The sequence below is a fragment of the Schistocerca cancellata genome, unplaced genomic scaffold (assembly GCF_023864275.1).
Source record: "Schistocerca cancellata isolate TAMUIC-IGC-003103 unplaced genomic scaffold, iqSchCanc2.1 HiC_scaffold_1126, whole genome shotgun sequence".
In the NCBI taxonomy this organism is placed as follows: Eukaryota; Metazoa; Arthropoda; class Insecta; order Orthoptera; family Acrididae; genus Schistocerca; species Schistocerca cancellata.
This window is the reverse complement of record NW_026047125.1, coordinates 127,637-146,884: the sequence shown is the minus strand read 5'-3', so window position 1 is coordinate 146,884 and position 19,248 is coordinate 127,637. Positions and strand designations below refer to the sequence as shown.

At 54.3% G+C, this 19,248-nt stretch overlaps 16 non-coding genes and 2 pseudogenes across 16 annotated transcripts; all 18 read left to right on the top strand.

Annotated features, from left to right (window-relative positions):
• Positions 1-203: 203 nt before the first annotated feature.
• On the top strand, positions 204-322 carry LOC126159160 (5S ribosomal RNA). The gene has a single exon (XR_007534092.1). It is a non-coding gene; the product is annotated as a 5S ribosomal RNA (ribosomal RNA).
• An 858-nt stretch (positions 323-1,180) lies between these two features.
• Positions 1,181-1,299, top strand: LOC126159071 (5S ribosomal RNA). Its single transcript, XR_007534011.1, has one exon. It is a non-coding gene; the product is annotated as a 5S ribosomal RNA (ribosomal RNA).
• An 844-nt stretch (positions 1,300-2,143) lies between these two features.
• On the top strand, positions 2,144-2,262 carry LOC126159199 (5S ribosomal RNA). Its single transcript, XR_007534129.1, has one exon. It is a non-coding gene; the product is annotated as a 5S ribosomal RNA (ribosomal RNA).
• An 857-nt stretch (positions 2,263-3,119) lies between these two features.
• LOC126159070 (5S ribosomal RNA) lies at positions 3,120-3,238 on the top strand. The gene has a single exon (XR_007534010.1). It is a non-coding gene; the product is annotated as a 5S ribosomal RNA (ribosomal RNA).
• An 844-nt stretch (positions 3,239-4,082) lies between these two features.
• LOC126159198 (5S ribosomal RNA) lies at positions 4,083-4,201 on the top strand. The gene has a single exon (XR_007534128.1). It is a non-coding gene; the product is annotated as a 5S ribosomal RNA (ribosomal RNA).
• Positions 4,202-5,058: 857 nt separating this feature from the next.
• On the top strand, positions 5,059-5,177 carry LOC126159069 (5S ribosomal RNA). The gene has a single exon (XR_007534009.1). It is a non-coding gene; the product is annotated as a 5S ribosomal RNA (ribosomal RNA).
• An 867-nt stretch (positions 5,178-6,044) lies between these two features.
• LOC126159087 (5S ribosomal RNA) lies at positions 6,045-6,163 on the top strand. Its single transcript, XR_007534026.1, has one exon. It is a non-coding gene; the product is annotated as a 5S ribosomal RNA (ribosomal RNA).
• Positions 6,164-7,011: 848 nt separating this feature from the next.
• LOC126159201 (5S ribosomal RNA) lies at positions 7,012-7,130 on the top strand (annotated as a pseudogene).
• An 858-nt stretch (positions 7,131-7,988) lies between these two features.
• Positions 7,989-8,107, top strand: LOC126159068 (5S ribosomal RNA). The gene has a single exon (XR_007534008.1). It is a non-coding gene; the product is annotated as a 5S ribosomal RNA (ribosomal RNA).
• An 862-nt stretch (positions 8,108-8,969) lies between these two features.
• On the top strand, positions 8,970-9,088 carry LOC126159063 (5S ribosomal RNA). Its single transcript, XR_007534003.1, has one exon. It is a non-coding gene; the product is annotated as a 5S ribosomal RNA (ribosomal RNA).
• Positions 9,089-9,937: 849 nt separating this feature from the next.
• On the top strand, positions 9,938-10,056 carry LOC126159153 (5S ribosomal RNA). Its single transcript, XR_007534086.1, has one exon. It is a non-coding gene; the product is annotated as a 5S ribosomal RNA (ribosomal RNA).
• An 856-nt stretch (positions 10,057-10,912) lies between these two features.
• On the top strand, positions 10,913-11,031 carry LOC126159062 (5S ribosomal RNA). Its single transcript, XR_007534002.1, has one exon. It is a non-coding gene; the product is annotated as a 5S ribosomal RNA (ribosomal RNA).
• Positions 11,032-11,880: 849 nt separating this feature from the next.
• Positions 11,881-11,999, top strand: LOC126159152 (5S ribosomal RNA). Its single transcript, XR_007534085.1, has one exon. It is a non-coding gene; the product is annotated as a 5S ribosomal RNA (ribosomal RNA).
• An 857-nt stretch (positions 12,000-12,856) lies between these two features.
• LOC126159067 (5S ribosomal RNA) lies at positions 12,857-12,975 on the top strand. The gene has a single exon (XR_007534007.1). It is a non-coding gene; the product is annotated as a 5S ribosomal RNA (ribosomal RNA).
• Positions 12,976-13,837: 862 nt separating this feature from the next.
• On the top strand, positions 13,838-13,956 carry LOC126159061 (5S ribosomal RNA). The gene has a single exon (XR_007534001.1). It is a non-coding gene; the product is annotated as a 5S ribosomal RNA (ribosomal RNA).
• Positions 13,957-14,804: 848 nt separating this feature from the next.
• On the top strand, positions 14,805-14,923 carry LOC126159151 (5S ribosomal RNA). The gene has a single exon (XR_007534084.1). It is a non-coding gene; the product is annotated as a 5S ribosomal RNA (ribosomal RNA).
• Positions 14,924-15,784: 861 nt separating this feature from the next.
• Positions 15,785-15,903, top strand: LOC126159066 (5S ribosomal RNA). Its single transcript, XR_007534006.1, has one exon. It is a non-coding gene; the product is annotated as a 5S ribosomal RNA (ribosomal RNA).
• Positions 15,904-16,764: 861 nt separating this feature from the next.
• LOC126159214 (5S ribosomal RNA) lies at positions 16,765-16,882 on the top strand (annotated as a pseudogene).
• The last annotated feature ends 2,366 nt before the right edge of the window (positions 16,883-19,248 follow it).

Sequence of the window (19,248 nt, the reverse complement as noted above, 5' to 3'; positions counted from 1 at the left end):
AGTGCGTCTCACACACGCGGCGGTGCGCCCGCCAATTCGGCCATCACTCTGCTGGGACGCCGGGCGCGCCTCCCCGCGCCGTCCTCGAGGAACTGGCGGTTGCGAAAGGAAGCGCTTTATTCAAATGCGGCCGAAAACTAACATTTTGTGTGTTGGGAGAAAAGCCGAACTCGAATTCTGCCGTGCTCCTACATTAGATGAGCGCCAACGGCCATACCATGATGAATACAGCGGTTCTCGTCCGATCTCCGAAGTTAAGCATCTTCGGGCCCGGCTAGTACTTGGATGGGTGACCGCCTGGGAAACCTGGGTGCTTTTGGCTCCCTTCCTGTTTTTTTTTTTTGTTATGTCGCCAGCCCAATTTTCAAACTACCTTTCTGTTGTGACAAAGATGCTTCCTTAAGCCTTTTAAACTACTGTAATGGTACGAAAATGCAGTAATTAACTCAGTTTGAGGGAGAATGTGCTAACCAAGTTTGCCAAGATGACTTTGAAAACGACAAAACAGTACGAATCGGCAGGTGATTTCTGAAATACGTCACCGCCTATTGTTGTGTAGGAGTGTAGAGTTCCAAATTTGATTTGTAACCACGAATTTATTCCTTAGTCGTCTCGTCTCGTCTCGTCTCGTCTCCTCCCGCAGACTTTTGTCGTGCTTGCGTTGTCATATGGACCACGACCCGAGCGGAAGCGAGCGGCAGTCGAGCAAAGTCGGGACAAGTCGGGACGGGGACAGGGACAGGGATAGGAATGGTGCGAATGCACTGCAAACTACGCAGACACCTGGTGTGAGGCGAGGCGAGGCGAGGCGAGGCGAGGCGAGGCGAGGAAGCCCACATCGCTACCAGTGGGCCCTCCAGCACGACACTGCCGCACCCCGCACAGGCCCTCCGCTGAACACCAGGGACAAGATGCGTCCTCCGCTAGTGTCGAAGGCTGACCGCGCCCAGCGAATGACAGGGGGTGCAACGAGCAGCAGTGCGTCTCACACACGCGGCGGTGCGCCCGCCAATTCGGCCGTCACTCTGCTGGGACGCCGGGCGCGCCTCCCCGCGCCGTCCTCGAGGAACTGGCGGTTGCGGAAGGAAGCGCTTTCGTCAAATGCGGCCGAAAACTAACATTTTGTGTGTTGGGAGAAAAGCCGAAAGCGAATTCTGCCGTGCTCCTACATTAGATGAGCGCCAACGGCCATACCATGATGAATACACCGGTTCTCGTCCGATCACCGAAGTTAAGCATCCTCGGGCCCGGCTAGTACTTGGATGGGTGACCGCCTGGAAAACCCGGGTGCTGTTGGCTCCCTTCCTTTTTTTTTTTTTTGTTATGTCGCCAGCCCAATTTTCAAACTACATTTCTGTTGTGACAAAGATGCTTCCTTAAGCCTTTTAAACTACTGTAATGGTACGAAAATGCAGTAATTAACTCAGTTTGAGGGAGAATGTGCTAACCAAGTTTGCCAAGAAGACTTTGAAAACGACAAAACAGTACGAATCGGCAGGTGATTTCTGAAATACGTCACCGCCTATTGTTGTGTAGGAGTTTAGAGTTCCGAATTTGATTTGTAACCACGAATTTATTCCTTAGTCGTCTCGTCTCGTCTCGTCTCGTCTCGTCCCGCAGACGTTTGTCGTGCTTGCGCTGTCATATGGACCACGACCCGAGCGGCAGCGAGCGGCAGTCGAGCAAAGTCGGGACAAGTCGGGACGGGGACAGGGACAGGGATAGGAATGGTGCGAATGCACTGCAAACTACGCAGACACCTGGTGTGAGGCGAGGCGAGGCGAGGCGAGGAAGCCCACATCGCTACCAGTGGCGCCCTCCAGCACGACACTGTCACACCCCGCACAGGCCCTCCGCTGAACACCAGGGACAAGATGCGTCCTCCGCTAGTGTCGAAGGCTGCACGCGCCCAGCGAATGACAGGGGGTGCAACGAGCAGCAGTGCGTCTCACACACGCGGCGGTGCGCCCGCCAATTCGGCCGTCACTCTGCTGGGACGCCGGGCGCGCCTCCCCGCGCCGTCCTCGAGGAACTGGCGGTTGCGAAAGGAAGCGCTTTATTCAAATGCGGCCGAAAACTAACATTTTGTGTGTTGGGAGAAAAGCCGAACTCGAATTCTGCCGTGCTCCTACATTAGATGAGCGCCAACGGCCATACCATGATGAATACAGCGGTTCTCGTCCGATCTCCGAAGTTAAGCATCTTCGGGCTCGGCTAGTACTTGGATGGGTGACCGCCTGGGAAACCCGGGTGCTTTTGGCTCCCTTCCTGTTTTTTTTTTTGTTATGTCGCCAGCCCAATTTTCAAACTACCTTTCTGTTGTGACAAAGATGCTTCCTTAAGCCTTTTAAACTACTGTAATGGTACGAAAATGCAGTAATTAACTCAGTTTGAGGGAGAATGTGCTAACCAAGTTTGCCAAGATGACTTTGAAAACGACAAAACAGTACGAATCGGCAGGTGATTTCTGAAATACGTCACCGCCTATTGTTGTGTAGGAGTGTAGAGTTCCAAATTTGATTTGTAACCACGAATTTATTCCTTAGTCGTCTCGTCTCGTCTCGTCTCGTCTCCTCCCGCAGACTTTTGTCGTGCTTGCGTTGTCATATGGACCACGACCCGAGCGGAAGCGAGCGGCAGTCGAGCAAAGTCGGGACAAGTCGGGACGGGGACAGGGACAGGGATAGGAATGGTGCGAATGCACTGCAAACTACGCAGACACCTGGTGTGAGGCGAGGCGAGGCGAGGCGAGGCGAGGCGAGGCGAGGAAGCCCACATCGCTACCAGTGGGCCCTCCAGCACGACACTGCCGCACCCCGCACAGGCCCTCCGCTGAACACCAGGGACAAGATGCGTCCTCCGCTAGTGTCGAAGGCTGACCGCGCCCAGCGAATGACAGGGGGTGCAACGAGCAGCAGTGCGTCTCACACACGCGGCGGTGCGCCCGCCAATTCGGCCGTCACTCTGCTGGGACGCCGGGCGCGCCTCCCCGCGCCGTCCTCGAGGAACTGGCGGTTGCGGAAGGAAGCGCTTTCGTCAAATGCGGCCGAAAACTAACATTTTGTGTGTTGGGAGAAAAGCCGAAAGCGAATTCTGCCGTGCTCCTACATTAGATGAGCGCCAACGGCCATACCATGATGAATACACCGGTTCTCGTCCGATCACCGAAGTTAAGCATCCTCGGGCCCGGCTAGTACTTGGATGGGTGACCGCCTGGAAAACCCGGGTGCTGTTGGCTCCCTTCCTTTTTTTTTTTTTTGTTATGTCGCCAGCCCAATTTTCAAACTACATTTCTGTTGTGACAAAGATGCTTCCTTAAGCCTTTTAAACTACTGTAATGGTACGAAAATGCAGTAATTAACTCAGTTTGAGGGAGAATGTGCTAACCAAGTTTGCCAAGAAGACTTTGAAAACGACAAAACAGTACGAATCGGCAGGTGATTTCTGAAATACGTCACCGCCTATTGTTGTGTAGGAGTGTAGAGTTCCGAATTTGATTTGTAACCACGAATTTATTCCTTAGTCGTCTCGTCTCGTCTCGTCTCGTCTCGTCCCGCAGACGTTTGTCGTGCTTGCGCTGTCATATGGACCACGACCCGAGCGGCAGCGAGCGGCAGTCGAGCAAAGTCGGGACAAGTCGGGACGGGGACAGGGACAGGGATAGGAATGGTGCGAATGCACTGCAAACTACGCAGACACCTGGTGTGAGGCGAGGCGAGGCGAGGCGAGGAAGCCCACATCGCTACCAGTGGCGCCCTCCAGCACGACACTGTCACACCCCGCACAGGCCCTCCGCTGAATACCAGGGACAAGATGCGTCCTCCGCTAGTGTCGAAGGCTGCACGCGCCCAGCGAATGACAGGGGGTGCAACGAGCAGCAGTGCGTCTCACACACGCGGCGGTGCGCCCGCCAATTCGGCCGTCACTCTGCTGGGACGCCGGGCGCGCCTCCCCGCGCCGTCCTCGAGGAACTGGCGGTTGCGAAAGGAAGCGCTTTATTCAAATGCGGCCGAAAACTAACATTTTGTGTGTTGGGAGAAAAGCCGAACTCGAATTCTGCCGTGCTCCTACATTAGATGAGCGCCAACGGCCATACCATGATGAATACAGCGGTTCTCGTCCGATCTCCGAAGTTAAGCATCTTCGGGCTCGGCTAGTACTTGGATGGGTGACCGCCTGGGAAACCCGGGTGCTTTTGGCTCCCTTCCTGTTTTTTTTTTTGTTATGTCGCCAGCCCAATTTTCAAACTACCTTTCTGTTGTGACAAAGATGCTTCCTTAAGCCTTTTAAACTACTGTAATGGTACGAAAATGCAGTAATTAACTCAGTTTGAGGGAGAATGTGCTAACCAAGTTTGCCAAGATGACTTTGAAAACGACAAAACAGTACGAATCGGCAGGTGATTTCTGAAATACGTCACCGCCTATTGTTGTGTAGGAGTGTAGAGTTCCAAATTTGATTTGTAACCACGAATTTATTCCTTAGTCGTCTCGTCTCGTCTCGTCTCGTCTCCTCCCGCAGACTTTTGTCGTGCTTGCGTTGTCATATGGACCACGACCCGAGCGGAAGCGAGCGGCAGTCGAGCAAAGTCGGGACAAGTCGGGACGGGGACAGGGACAGGGATAGGAATGGTGCGAATGCACTGCAAACTACGCAGACACCTGGTGTGAGGCGAGGCGAGGCGAGGCGAGGCGAGGCGAGGCGAGGAAGCCCACATCGCTACCAGTGGGCCCTCCAGCACGACACTGCCGCACCCCGCACAGGCCCTCCGCTGAACACCAGGGACAAGATGCGTCCTCCGCTAGTGTCGAAGGCTGACCGCGCCCAGCGAATGACAGGGGGTGCAACGAGCAGCAGTGCGTCTCACACACGCGGCGGTGCGCCCGCCAATTCGGCCGTCACTCTGCTGGGACGCCGGGCGCGCCTCCCCGCGCCGTCCTCGAGGAACTGGCGGTTGCGGAAGGAAGCGCTTTCGTCAAATGCGGCCGAAAACTAACATTTTGTGTGTTGGGAGAAAAGCCGAAAGCGAATTCTGCCGTGCTCCTACATTAGATGAGCGCCAACGGCCATACCATGATGAATACACCGGTTCTCGTCCGATCACCGAAGTTAAGCATCCTCGGGCCCGGCTAGTACTTGGATGGGTGACCGCCTGGAAAACCCGGGTGCTGTTGGCTCCCTTCCTTTTTTTTTTTTTTGTTATGTCGCCAGCCCAATTTTCAAACTACATTTCTGTTGTGACAAAGATGCTTCCTTAAGCCTTTTAAACTACTGTAATGGTACGAAAATGCAGTAATTAACTCAGTTTGAGGGAGAATGTGCTAACCAAGTTTGCCAAGAAGACTTTGAAAACGACAAAACAGTACGAATCGGCAGGTGATTTCTGAAATACGTCACCGCCTATTGTTGTGTAGGAGTGTAGAGTTCCGAATTTGATTTGTAACCACGAATTTATTCCTTAGTCGTCTCGTCTCGTCTCGTCTCGTCTCGTCCCGCAGACGTTTGTCGTGCTTGCGCTGTCATATGGACCACGACCCGAGCGGCAGCGAGCGGCAGTCGAGCAAAGTCGGGACAAGTCGGGACGGGGACAGGGACAGGGATAGGAATGGTGCGAATGCACTGCAAACTACGCAGACACCTGGTGTGAGGCGAGGCGAGGCGAGGCGAGGCGAGGCGAGGCGAGGCGAGGCGAGGAAGCCCACATCGCTACCAGTGGGCCCTCCAGCACGACACTGCCGCACCCCGCACAGGCCCTCCGCTGAACACCAGGGACAAGATGCGTCCTCCGCTAGTGTCGAAGGCTGACCGCGCCCAGCGAATGACAGGGGGTGCAACGAGCAGCAGTGCGTCTCACACACGCGGCGGTGCGCCCGCCAATTCGGCCGTCACTCTGCTGGGACGCCGGGCGCGCCTCCCCGCGCCGTCCTCGAGGAACTGGCGGTTGCGAAAGGAAGCGCTTTCGTCAAATGCGGCCGAAAACTAACAATTTGTGTGTTGGGAGAAAAGCCGAACACGAATTCTGCCGTGCTCCTTTATTAGAGAGCGCCAACGGCCTTACCATGATGAATACACCGGTTCTCGTCCGATCACCGAAGTTAAGCATACTCGGGCCCGGCTAGTACTTGGATGGGTGACCGCCTGGGAAACCCGGGTGCTGTTGGCTCCCTTCCTGTTTTTTTTTTTTTTTTGTTATGTCGCCAGCCCAATTTTCAAACTAGCTTTCTGTTGTGACAAAGATGCTTCCTTAAGCCCTTTAAACTACTGTAATGGTACGAAAATGCAGTAATTAACTCAGTTTGAGGGAGAATGTGCTAACCAAGTTTGCCAAGAAGACTTTGAAAACGACAAAACAGTACGAATCGGCAGGTGATTTCTGAAATACGTCACCGCCTATTGTTGTGTAGGAATGTAGAGTTCCAAATTTGATTTGTAACCAGGAATTTATTACTTAGTCGTCTCGTCTCGTCTCGTCTCGTCTCCTCCCGCAGACGTTTGTCGTGCTTGCGCTGTCATATGGACCACGACCCGAGCGGCAGCGAGCGGCAGTCGAGCAAAGTCGGGACAAGTCGGGACGGGGACAGGGACAGGGATAGGAATGGTGCGAATGCACTGCAAACTACGCAGACACCTGGTGTGAGGCGAGGCGAGGCGAGGCGAGGAAGCCCACATCGCTACCAGTGGCGCCCTCCAGCACGACACTGTCACACCCCGCACAGGCCCTCCGCTGAACACCAGGGACAAGATGCGTCCTCCGCTAGTGTCGAAGGCTGCACGCGCCCAGCGAATGACAGGGGGTGCAACGAGCAGCAGTGCGTCTCACACACGCGGCGGTGCGCCCGCCAATTCGGCCATCACTCTGCTGGGACGCCGGGCGCGCCTCCCCGCGCCGTCCTCGAGGAACTGGCGGTTGCGAAAGGAAGCGCTTTATTCAAATGCGGCCGAAAACTAACATTTTGTGTGTTGGGAGAAAAGCCGAACTCGAATTCTGCCGTGCTCCTACATTAGATGAGCACCAACGGCCATACCATGATGAATACAGCGGTTCTCGTCCGATCTCCGAAGTTAAGCATCTTCGGGCCCGGCTAGTACTTGGATGGGTGACCGCCTGGGAAACCCGGGTGCTTTTGGCTCCCTTCCTGTTTTTTTTTTTTGTTATGTCGCCAGCCCAATTTTCAAACTACCTTTCTGTTGTGACAAAGATGCTTCCTTAAGCCTTTTAAACTACTGTAATGGTACGAAAATGCAGTAATTAACTCAGTTTGAGGGAGAATGTGCTAACCAAGTTTGCCAAGATGACTTTGAAAACGACAAAACAGTACGAATCGGCAGGTGATTTCTGAAATACGTCACCGCCTATTGTTGTGTAGGAGTGTAGAGTTCCAAATTTGATTTGTAACCACGAATTTATTCCTTAGTCGTCTCGTCTCGTCTCGTCTCGTCTCCTCCCGCAGACTTTTGTCGTGCTTGCGTTGTCATATGGACCACGACCCGAGCGGAAGCGAGCGGCAGTCGAGCAAAGTCGGGACAAGTCGGGACGGGGACAGGGACAGGGATAGGAATGGTGCGAATGCACTGCAAACTACGCAGACACCTGGTGTGAGGCGAGGCGAGGCGAGGCGAGGCGAGGCGAGGCGAGGAAGCCCACATCGCTACCAGTGGGCCCTCCAGCACGACACTGCCGCACCCCGCACAGGCCCTCCGCTGAACACCAGGGACAAGATGCGTCCTCCGCTAGTGTCGAAGGCTGACCGCGCCCAGCGAATGACAGGGGGTGCAACGAGCAGCAGTGCGTCTCACACACGCGGCGGTGCGCCCGCCAATTCGGCCGTCACTCTGCTGGGACGCCGGGCGCGCCTCCCCGCGCCGTCCTCGAGGAACTGGCGGTTGCGGAAGGAAGCGCTTTCGTCAAATGCGGCCGAAAACTAACATTTTGTGTGTTGGGAGAAAAGCCGAAAGCGAATTCTGCCGTGCTCCTACATTAGATGAGCGCCAACGGCCATACCATGATGAATACACCGGTTCTCGTCCGATCACCGAAGTTAAGCATCCTCGGGCCCGGCTAGTACTTGGATGGGTGACCGCCTGGAAAACCCGGGTGCTGTTGGCTCCCTTCCTTTTTTTTTTTTTTGTTATGTCGCCAGCCCAATTTTCAAACTACATTTCTGTTGTGACAAAGATGCTTCCTTAAGCCTTTTAAACTACTGTAATGGTACGAAAATGCAGTAATTAACTCAGTTTGAGGGAGAATGTGCTAACCAAGTTTGCCAAGAAGACTTTGAAAACGACAAAACAGTACGAATCGGCAGGTGATTTCTGAAATACGTCACCGCCTATTGTTGTGTAGGAGTTTAGAGTTCCGAATTTGATTTGTAACCACGAATTTATTCCTTAGTCGTCTCGTCTCGTCTCGTCTCGTCTCGTCCCGCAGACGTTTGTCGTGCTTGCGCTGTCATATGGACCACGACCCGAGCGGCAGCGAGCGGCAGTCGAGCAAAGTCGGGACAAGTCGGGACGGGGACAGGGACAGGGATAGGAATGGTGCGAATGCACTGCAAACTACGCAGACACCTGGTGTGAGGCGAGGCGAGGCGAGGCGAGGCGAGGCGAGGCGAGGCGAGGAAGCCCACATCGCTACCAGTGGGCCCTCCAGCACGACACTGCCGCACCCCGCACAGGCCCTCCGCTGAACACCAGGGACAAGATGCGTCCTCCGCTAGTGTCGAAGGCTGACCGCGCCCAGCGAATGACAGGGGGTGCAACGAGCAGCAGTGCGTCTCACACACGCGGCGGTGCGCCCGCCAATTCGGCCGTCACTCTGCTGGGACGCCGGGCGCGCCTCCCCGCGCCGTCCTCGAGGAACTGGCGGTTGCGAAAGGAAGCGCTTTCGTCAAATGCGGCCGAAAACTAACATTTTGTGTGTTGGGAGAAAAGCCGAACACGAATTCTGCCGTGCTCCTTTATTAGAGAGCGCCAACGGCCTTACCATGATGAATACACCGGTTCTCGTCCGATCACCGAAGTTAAGCATCCTCGGGCCCGGCTAGTACTTGGATGGGTGACCGCCTGGGAAACCCGGGTGCTGTTGGCTCCCTTCCTGTTTTTTTTTTTTTTTTTGTTATGTCGCCAGCCCAATTTTCAAACTACCTTTCTGTTGTGACAAAGATGCTTCCTTAAGCCCTTTAAACTACTGTAATGGTACGAAAATGCAGTAATTAACTCAGTTTGAGGGAGAATGTGCTAACCAAGTTTGCCAAGAAGACTTTGAAAACGACAAAACAGTACGAATCGGCAGGTGATTTCTGAAATACGTCACCGCCTATTGTTGTGTAGGAATGTAGAGTTCCAAATTTGATTTGTAACCAGGAATTTATTACTTAGTCGTCTCGTCTCGTCTCGTCTCGTCTCCTCCCGCAGACGTTTGTCGTGCTTGCGCTGTCATATGGACCACGACCCGAGCGGCAGCGAGCGGCAGTCGAGCAAAGTCTGGACAAGTCGGGACGGGGACAGGGACAGGGATAGGAATGGTGCGAATGCACTGCAAACTACGCAGACACCTGGTGTGAGGCGAGGCGAGGCGAGGCGAGGAAGCCCACATCGCTACCAGTGGCGCCCTCCAGCACGACACTGTCACACCCCGCACAGGCCCTCCGCTGAACACCAGGGACAAGATGCGTCCTCCGCTAGTGTCGAAGGCTGCACGCGCCCAGCGAATGACAGGGGGTGCAACGAGCAGCAGTGCGTCTCACACACGCGGCGGTGCGCCCGCCAATTCGGCCGTCACTCTGCTGGGACGCCGGGCGCGCCTCCCCGCGCCGTCCTCGAGGAACTGGCGGTTGCGAAAGGAAGCGCTTTATTCAAATGCGGCCGAAAGCTAACATTTTGTGTGTTGGGAGAAAAGCCGAACTCGAATTCTGCCGTGCTCCTACATTAGATGAGCGCCAACGGCCATACCATGATGAATACAGCGGTTCTCGTCCGATCTCCGAAGTTAAGCATCTTCGGGCCCGGCTAGTACTTGGATGGGTGACCGCCTGGGAAACCCGGGTGCTTTTGGCTCCCTTCCTGTTTTTTTTTTTGTTATGTCGCCAGCCCAATTTTCAAACTACCTTTCTGTTGTGACAAAGATGCTTCCTTAAGCCTTTTAAACTACTGTAATGGTACGAAAATGCAGTAATTAACTCAGTTTGAGGGAGAATGTGCTAACCAAGTTTGCCAAGATGACTTTGAAAACGACAAAACAGTACGAATCGGCAGGTGATTTCTGAAATACGTCACCGCCTATTGTTGTGTAGGAGTGTAGAGTTCCAAATTTGATTTGTAACCACGAATTTATTCCTTAGTCGTCTCGTCTCGTCTCGTCTCGTCTCCTCCCGCAGACTTTTGTCGTGCTTGCGTTGTCATATGGACCACGACCCGAGCGGAAGCGAGCGGCAGTCGAGCAAAGTCGGGACAAGTCGGGACGGGGACAGGGACAGGGATAGGAATGGTGCGAATGCACTGCAAACTACGCAGACACCTGGTGTGAGGCGAGGCGAGGCGAGGCGAGGCGAGGCGAGGCGAGGAAGCCCACATCGCTACCAGTGGGCCCTCCAGCACGACACTGCCGCACCCCGCACAGGCCCTCCGCTGAACACCAGGGACAAGATGCGTCCTCCGCTAGTGTCGAAGGCTGACCGCGCCCAGCGAATGACAGGGGGTGCAACGAGCAGCAGTGCGTCTCACACACGCGGCGGTGCGCCCGCCAATTCGGCCGTCACTCTGCTGGGACGCCGGGCGCGCCTCCCCGCGCCGTCCTCGAGGAACTGGCGGTTGCGAAAGGAAGCGCTTTCGTCAAATGCGGCCGAAAACTAACATTTTGTGTGTTGGGAGAAAAGCCGAACACGAATTCTGCCGTGCTCCTTTATTAGAGAGCGCCAACGGCCTTACCATGATGAATACACCGGTTCTCGTCCGATCACCGAAGTTAAGCATCCTCGGGCCCGGCTAGTACTTGGATGGGTGACCGCCTGGGAAACCCGGGTGCTGTTGGCTCCCTTCCTGTTTTTTTTTTTTTTTTTGTTATGTCGCCAGCCCAATTTTCAAACTACCTTTCTGTTGTGACAAAGATGCTTCCTTAAGCCCTTTAAACTACTGTAATGGTACGAAAATGCAGTAATTAACTCAGTTTGAGGGAGAATGTGCTAACCAAGTTTGCCAAGAAGACTTTGAAAACGACAAAACAGTACGAATCGGCAGGTGATTTCTGAAATACGTCACCGCCTATTGTTGTGTAGGAATGTAGAGTTCCAAATTTGATTTGTAACCAGGAATTTATTACTTAGTCGTCTCGTCTCGTCTCGTCTCGTCTCCTCCCGCAGACGTTTGTCGTGCTTGCGCTGTCATATGGACCACGACCCGAGCGGCAGCGAGCGGCAGTCGAGCAAAGTCTGGACAAGTCGGGACGGGGACAGGGACAGGGATAGGAATGGTGCGAATGCACTGCAAACTACGCAGACACCTGGTGTGAGGCGAGGCGAGGCGAGGCGAGGAAGCCCACATCGCTACCAGTGGCGCCCTCCAGCACGACACTGTCACACCCCGCACAGGCCCTCCGCTGAACACCAGGGACAAGATGCGTCCTCCGCTAGTGTCGAAGGCTGCACGCGCCCAGCGAATGACAGGGGGTGCAACGAGCAGCAGTGCGTCTCACACACGCGGCGGTGCGCCCGCCAATTCGGCCGTCACTCTGCTGGGACGCCGGGCGCGCCTCCCCGCGCCGTCCTCGAGGAACTGGCGGTTGCGAAAGGAAGCGCTTTATTCAAATGCGGCCGAAAACTAACATTTTGTGTGTTGGGAGAAAAGCCGAACTCGAATTCTGCCGTGCTCCTACATTAGATGAGCGCCAACGGCCATACCATGATGAATACAGCGGTTCTCGTCCGATCTCCGAAGTTAAGCATCTTCGGGCCCGGCTAGTACTTGGATGGGTGACCGCCTGGGAAACCCGGGTGCTTTTGGCTCCCTTCCTGTTTTTTTTTTTGTTATGTCGCCAGCCCAATTTTCAAACTACCTTTCTGTTGTGACAAAGATGCTTCCTTAAGCCTTTTAAACTACTGTAATGGTACGAAAATGCAGTAATTAACTCAGTTTGAGGGAGAATGTGCTAACCAAGTTTGCCAAGATGACTTTGAAAACGACAAAACAGTACGAATCGGCAGGTGATTTCTGAAATACGTCACCGCCTATTGTTGTGTAGGAGTGTAGAGTTCCAAATTTGATTTGTAACCACGAATTTATTCCTTAGTCGTCTCGTCTCGTCTCGTCTCGTCTCCTCCCGCAGACTTTTGTCGTGCTTGCGTTGTCATATGGACCACGACCCGAGCGGAAGCGAGCGGCAGTCGAGCAAAGTCGGGACAAGTCGGGACGGGGACAGGGACAGGGATAGGAATGGTGCGAATGCACTGCAAACTACGCAGACACCTGGTGTGAGGCGAGGCGAGGCGAGGCGAGGCGAGGCGAGGCGAGGAAGCCCACATCGCTACCAGTGGGCCCTCCAGCACGACACTGCCGCACCCCGCACAGGCCCTCCGCTGAACACCAGGGACAAGATGCGTCCTCCGCTAGTGTCGAAGGCTGACCGCGCCCAGCGAATGACAGGGGGTGCAACGAGCAGCAGTGCGTCTCACACACGCGGCGGTGCGCCCGCCAATTCGGCCGTCACTCTGCTGGGACGCCGGGCGCGCCTCCCCGCGCCGTCCTCGAGGAACTGGCGGTTGCGGAAGGAAGCGCTTTCGTCAAATGCGGCCGAAAACTAACATTTTGTGTGTTGGGAGAAAAGCCGAAAGCGAATTCTGCCGTGCTCCTACATTAGATGAGCGCCAACGGCCATACCATGATGAATACACCGGTTCTCGTCCGATCACCGAAGTTAAGCATCCTCGGGCCCGGCTAGTACTTGGATGGGTGACCGCCTGGAAAACCCGGGTGCTGTTGGCTCCCTTCCTTTTTTTTTTTTTTGTTATGTCGCCAGCCCAATTTTCAAACTACATTTCTGTTGTGACAAAGATGCTTCCTTAAGCCTTTTAAACTACTGTAATGGTACGAAAATGCAGTAATTAACTCAGTTTGAGGGAGAATGTGCTAACCAAGTTTGCCAAGAAGACTTTGAAAACGACAAAACAGTACGAATCGGCAGGTGATTTCTGAAATATGTCACCGCCTATTGTTGTGTAGGAGTTTAGAGTTCCGAATTTGATTTGTAACCACGAATTTATTCCTTAGTCGTCTCGTCTCGTCTCGTCTCGTCTCGTCCCGCAGACGTTTGTCGTGCTTGCGCTGTCATATGGACCACGACCCGAGCGGCAGCGAGCGGCAGTCGAGCAAAGTCGGGACAAGTCGGGACGGGGACAGGGACAGGGATAGGAATGGTGCGAATGCACTGCAAACTACGCAGACACCTGGTGTGAGGCGAGGCGAGGCGAGGCGAGGCGAGGCGAGGCGAGGCGAGGAAGCCCACATCGCTACCAGTGGGCCCTCCAGCACGACACTGCCGCACCCCGCACAGGCCCTCCGCTGAACACCAGGGACAAGATGCGTCCTCCGCTAGTGTCGAAGGCTGACCGCGCCCAGCGAATGACAGGGGGTGCAACGAGCAGCAGTGCGTCTCACACACGCGGCGGTGCGCCCGCCAATTCGGCCGTCACTCTGCTGGGACGCCGGGCGCGCCTCCCCGCGCCGTCCTCGAGGAACTGGCGGTTGCGAAAGGAAGCGCTTTCGTCAAATGCGGCCGAAAACTAACATTTTGTGTGTTGGGAGAAAAGCCGAACACGAATTCTGCCGTGCTCCTTTATTAGAGAGCGCCAACGGCCTTACCATGATGAATACACCGGTTCTCGTCCGATCACCGAAGTTAAGCATCCTCGGGCCCGGCTAGTACTTGGATGGGTGACCGCCTGGGAAACCCGGGTGCTGTTGGCTCCCTTCCTGTTTTTTTTTTTTTTTTGTTATGTCGCCAGCCCAATTTTCAAACTACCTTTCTGTTGTGACAAAGATGCTTCCTTAAGCCCTTTAAACTACTGTAATGGTACGAAAATGCAGTAATTAACTCAGTTTGAGGGAGAATGTGCTAACCAAGTTTGCCAAGAAGACTTTGAAAACGACAAAACAGTACGAATCGGCAGGTGATTTCTGAAATACGTCACCGCCTATTGTTGTGTAGGAATGTAGAGTTCCAAATTTGATTTGTAACCAGGAATTTATTACTTAGTCGTCTCGTCTCGTCTCGTCTCGTCTCCTCCCGCAGACGTTTGTCGTGCTTGCGCTGTCATATGGACCACGACCCGAGCGGCAGCGAGCGGCAGTCGAGCAAAGTCGGGACAAGTCGGGACGGGGACAGGGACAGGGATAGGAATGGTGCGAATGCACTGCAAACTACGCAGACACCTGGTGTGAGGCGAGGCGAGGCGAGGCGAGGAAGCCCACATCGCTACCAGTGGCGCCCTCCAGCACGACACTGTCACACCCCGCACAGGCCCTCCGCTGAACACCAGGGACAAGATGCGTCCTCCGCTAGTGTCGAAGGCTGCACGCGCCCAGCGAATGACAGGGGGTGCAACGAGCAGCAGTGCGTCTCACACACGCGGCGGTGCGCCCGCCAATTCGGCCGTCACTCTGCTGGGACGCCGGGCGCGCCTCCCCGCGCCGTCCTCGAGGAACTGGCGGTTGCGAAAGGAAGCGCTTTATTCAAATGCGGCCGAAAACTAACATTTTGTGTGTTGGGAGAAAAGCCGAACTCGAATTCTGCCGTGCTCCTACATTAGATGAGCGCCAACGGCCATACCATGATGAATACAGCGGTTCTCGTCCGATCTCCGAAGTTAAGCATCTTCGGGCCCGGCTAGTACTTGGATGGGTGACCGCCTGGGAAACCCGGGTGCTTTTGGCTCCCTTCCTGTTTTTTTTTTTTTTTGTTATGTCGCCAGCCCAATTTTCAAACTACCTTTCTGTTGTGACAAAGATGCTTCCTTAAGCCTTTTAAACTACTGTAATGGTACGAAAATGCAGTAATTAACTCAGTTTGAGGGAGAATGTGCTAACCAAGTTTGCCAAGAAGACTTTGAAAACGACAAAACAGTACGAATCGGCAGGTGATTTCTGAAATACGTCACCGCCTATTGTTGTGTAGGAGTGTAGAGTTCCAAATTTGATTTGTAACCACGAATTTATTCCTTAGTCGTCTCGTCTCGTCTCGTCTCGTCTCCTCCCGCAGACTTTTGTCGTGCTTGCGTTGTCATATGGACCACGACCCGAGCGGCAGCGAGCGGCAGTCGAGCAAAGTCGGGACAAGTCGGGACGGGGACAGGGACAGGGATAGGAATGGTGCGAATGCACTGCAAACTACGCAGACACCTGGTGTGAGGCGAGGCGAGGCGAGGCGAGGCGAGGCGAGGCAAGGAAGCCCACATCGCTACCAGTGGGCCCTCCAGCACGACACTGCCGCACCCCGCACAGGCCCTCCGCTGAACACCAGGGACAAGATGCGTCCTCCGCTAGTGTCGAAGGCTGACCGCGCCCAGCGAATGACAGGGGGTGCAACGAGCAGCAGTGCGTCTCACACACGCGGCGGTGCGCCCGCCAATTCGGCCGTCACTCTGCTGGGACGCCGGGCGCGCCTCCCCGCGCCGTCCTCGAGGAACTGGCGGTTGCGGAAGGAAGCGCTTTCGTCAAATGCGGCCGAAAACTAACATTTTGTGTGTTGGGAGAAAAGCCGAAAGGGAATTCTGCCGTGCTCCTACATTAGATGAGCGCCAACGGCCATACCATGATGAATACACCGGTTCTCGTCCGATCACCGAAGTTAAGCATCCTCGGGCCCGGCTAGTACTTGGATGGGTGACCGCCTGGAAAACCCGGGTGCTGTTGGCTCCCTTCCTTTTTTTTTTTTTGTTATGTCGCCAGCCCAATTTTCAAACTACATTTCTGTTGTGACAAAGATGCTTCCTTAAGCCTTTTAAACTACTGTAATGGTACGAAAATGCAGTAATTAACTCAGTTTGAGGGAGAATGTGCTAACCAAGTTTGCCAAGAAGACTTTGAAAACGACAAAACAGTACGAATCGGCAGGTGATTTCTGAAATACGTCACCGCCTATTGTTGTGTAGGAGTTTAGAGTTCCGAATTTGATTTGTAACCACGAATTTATTCCTTAGTCGTCCCGTCTCGTCTCGTCTCGTCTCGTCCCGCAGACGTTTGTCGTGCTTGCGCTGTCATATGGACCACGACCCGAGCGGCAGCGAGCGGCAGTCGAGCAAAGTCGGGACAAGTCGGGACGGGGACAGGGACAGGGATAGGAATGGTGCGAATGCACTGCAAACTACGCAGACACCTGGTGTGAGGCGAGGCGAGGCGAGGCGAGGCGAGGCGAGGCGAGGCGAGGAAGCCCACATCGCTACCAGTGGGCCCTCCAGCACGACACTGCCGCACCCCGCACAGGCCCTCCGCTGAACACCAGGGACAAGATGCGTCCTCCGCTAGTGTCGAAGGCTGACCGCGCCCAGCGAATGACAGGGGGTGCAACGAGCAGCAGTGCGTCTCACACACGCGGCGGTGCGCCCGCCAATTCGGCCGTCACTCTGCTGGGACGCCGGGCGCGCCTCCCCGCGCCGTCCTCGAGGAACTGGCGGTTGCGAAAGGAAGCGCTTTCGTCAAATGCGGCCGAAAACTAACATTTTGTGTGTTGGGAGAAAAGCCGAACACGAATTCTGCCGTGCTCCTTTATTAGAGAGCGCCAACGGCCTTACCATGATGAATACACCGGTTCTCGTCCGATCACCGAAGTTAAGCATCCTCGGGCCCGGCTAGTACTTGGCTGGCTGCCCGCCTGGCAACACCTCGGTGCCGAGCGAGCAGTACTTCCGTGTGCGACTTGGCCGGCGACGCCTCGCGTGTCGTCTGCTTCCTCTGCCTCGTGGCTTGTGTTTATACCTGACTGTAAGTAATGGAAATGATATACGATGATAGTGAGGAAAGACAGAATAACGTACAATGTGAGTTTGATCGATCTGTTGATAAACCATCGGCATTCGAAATTCACCGTTGGATATTAGAGGACTTGATGTTAAGGCATGATGACGTTCTTGGCATACAGTTTGATACGTTCCTTAATTCGGTGTTTTTGAAATTGAGATCTCCTGATATGTGTGATACTGTTGTGTCTGTCAATGACGGCGTGCGTAAATTTCGACATCTTGACGGTAAAATTAGTAATGTGACTGTGTCGCACGCCGGCTTTGGCGTTAGGCAAATTCGTATCTTTAACTTGCCTTTTGAAATACGGAATGATACTATTTCACGTTATTTGCGTCCGTACGGTACCGTTTTGTCAGTGATTAAGGAAAAGTGGTCCTCCGCATATTTGTTTCAAGTCGAAAACGGTGTGCGGAGTGTGAAAATGGTTGTCAGACAACACATTCCGTCCTTTATTCTGGTTAACGGCCACCGTGCGTTTGTGACTTATAGTGGACAGCCTCAAACTTGTTCATTTTGTAGTGGCGTTGGTCATTACCGGCAGGACTGTCCTAAACGTAAACGGCCTGCTCAATTACCGATCGATGACGGTTTGCGCGGGGACAGCTTTGCCTCTGTCGCTGCTACGGTCTTAGGTACAGCCCCCCCCGCACCCGCGCGCCGCGTGGCCGATGCTAACCTAGCTGACGCCGCGGTTGCCATGGATGTGTCCACTCCCGATTGTGACCTTGCTTCTGTGTCTGCTGTTTCCGCGCCTGCTACGGCTACCGTGCAGGCTGACGAAAGTTTGTCTTTACCACGTGTTTCACTTGCGTCTGTGTCCGACCCCATGCCCGCGTCGGCGACTGATGTAGTGTCGGAACCTGTTTCGCAGCCTGTTACGGTATCGGAATCTTTTGATACGTTGCCTGCCTCAGTTGACATAGCTGCCGGTGCTCCTGTTCACACTGCTGTTGTGGAATCGCGGGAAATTTTTGTGGCTCCGAAACCGCGGCGTGATGAACTTCCGTCTCGCAGTTCTAGTAGGCAACGTGCTCGTAGTGTTGGTCGGTCGCCCTCCTCTGACAGGGGGTCTACACGACAGTACCGCAGTCCGTCTCCAGTTGACCGTTCGCCCGCCGCTTCCCGGCAGTCGCGGGTTGGTCGGCAGGACTCACAACAGCGTGTCGCGCGTCGGGACTCACGTGCAGACCGCGAGCGGCGGCCGTCTCCGGCTTCCGGCTGCGGGCGTCAGACACAGCAATCACAATCACAACAGCTTGCCGCTTCTCGCCCTTCGCTGCCCGACGATCTCAGCGTTGCCGATCAGAAGCGTGATGTCGCTGTTCGACATTTACGCACCGTTTTAAGTCAGCAGCCCACTGGTGACGGTTCCGTTGTGCCGACCGACACAGCTTCGGCTGTGGCGACGCCGCCATTGCCGACGAAACGGAAGGCTGAAGACACCCACCAGCGTCGGGTTTGTCCTTCTGCCCTTGAGCGTGTGCCGACCTCTTCTTCCGACGTGGAGATGCCCGTCGTTGATCCTTTGTCGGCAGCCTCCGGTGGCACAGATTCTGGGACCGCGTCCGCCCCCACTTCCGTCCCCCCCACTGACTGGGCGGCGGATGTGGAAGGTGGTGCGGAGACTTAGTGATTTCTTTGTTGTCCCTTAATCCAGTTGACGGGAATTACACCCGTCTTTTTCGAGAACTTTTTATCCTTTTTGGTGGCTGAAATTCCGTCAATGTCTGCTGTCTGTTTTTTATGAGGAGTTTTTTGTGCTTGTGTCTTTTAATTGTGTATGGCGCCTGAGCGTTGTTCGTGGAATATTTTAACTATCACTGTTATTCTCTGTTGTTCCCTCTTCCAGTCGACGGGAATCAATTCAGTCTTTTTAGAGAAAATTTTATCCTTTTTGGTGGCTGAAATTCCGTCCATGTTTGCTGTTTGTTTTTAAATGAGGAGCGTTTTGTGTTTGTGTATTTTAATTGTGTATGGAGCCTGAGCGTTGTTCGTGGAATATTTTAACTATCAATGTCAACAAGTTGAGTAACCCGCACAAGTTGTCGGCTTTGCTCACTTTTTTACATGACTCCCACTGTCATGTGGCATTTTTACAGGAAGTTACGCGTCAGGCTCTGTTGTTTTTACTTGACGCTTCTGATTTTACTGTCGTTGATAATATAATGTCCGACGAACAGACTGGTACTGCTATCTTAATCCGTCCTGAATTCGATGTTAGCAATATTGAAATATTGCCAA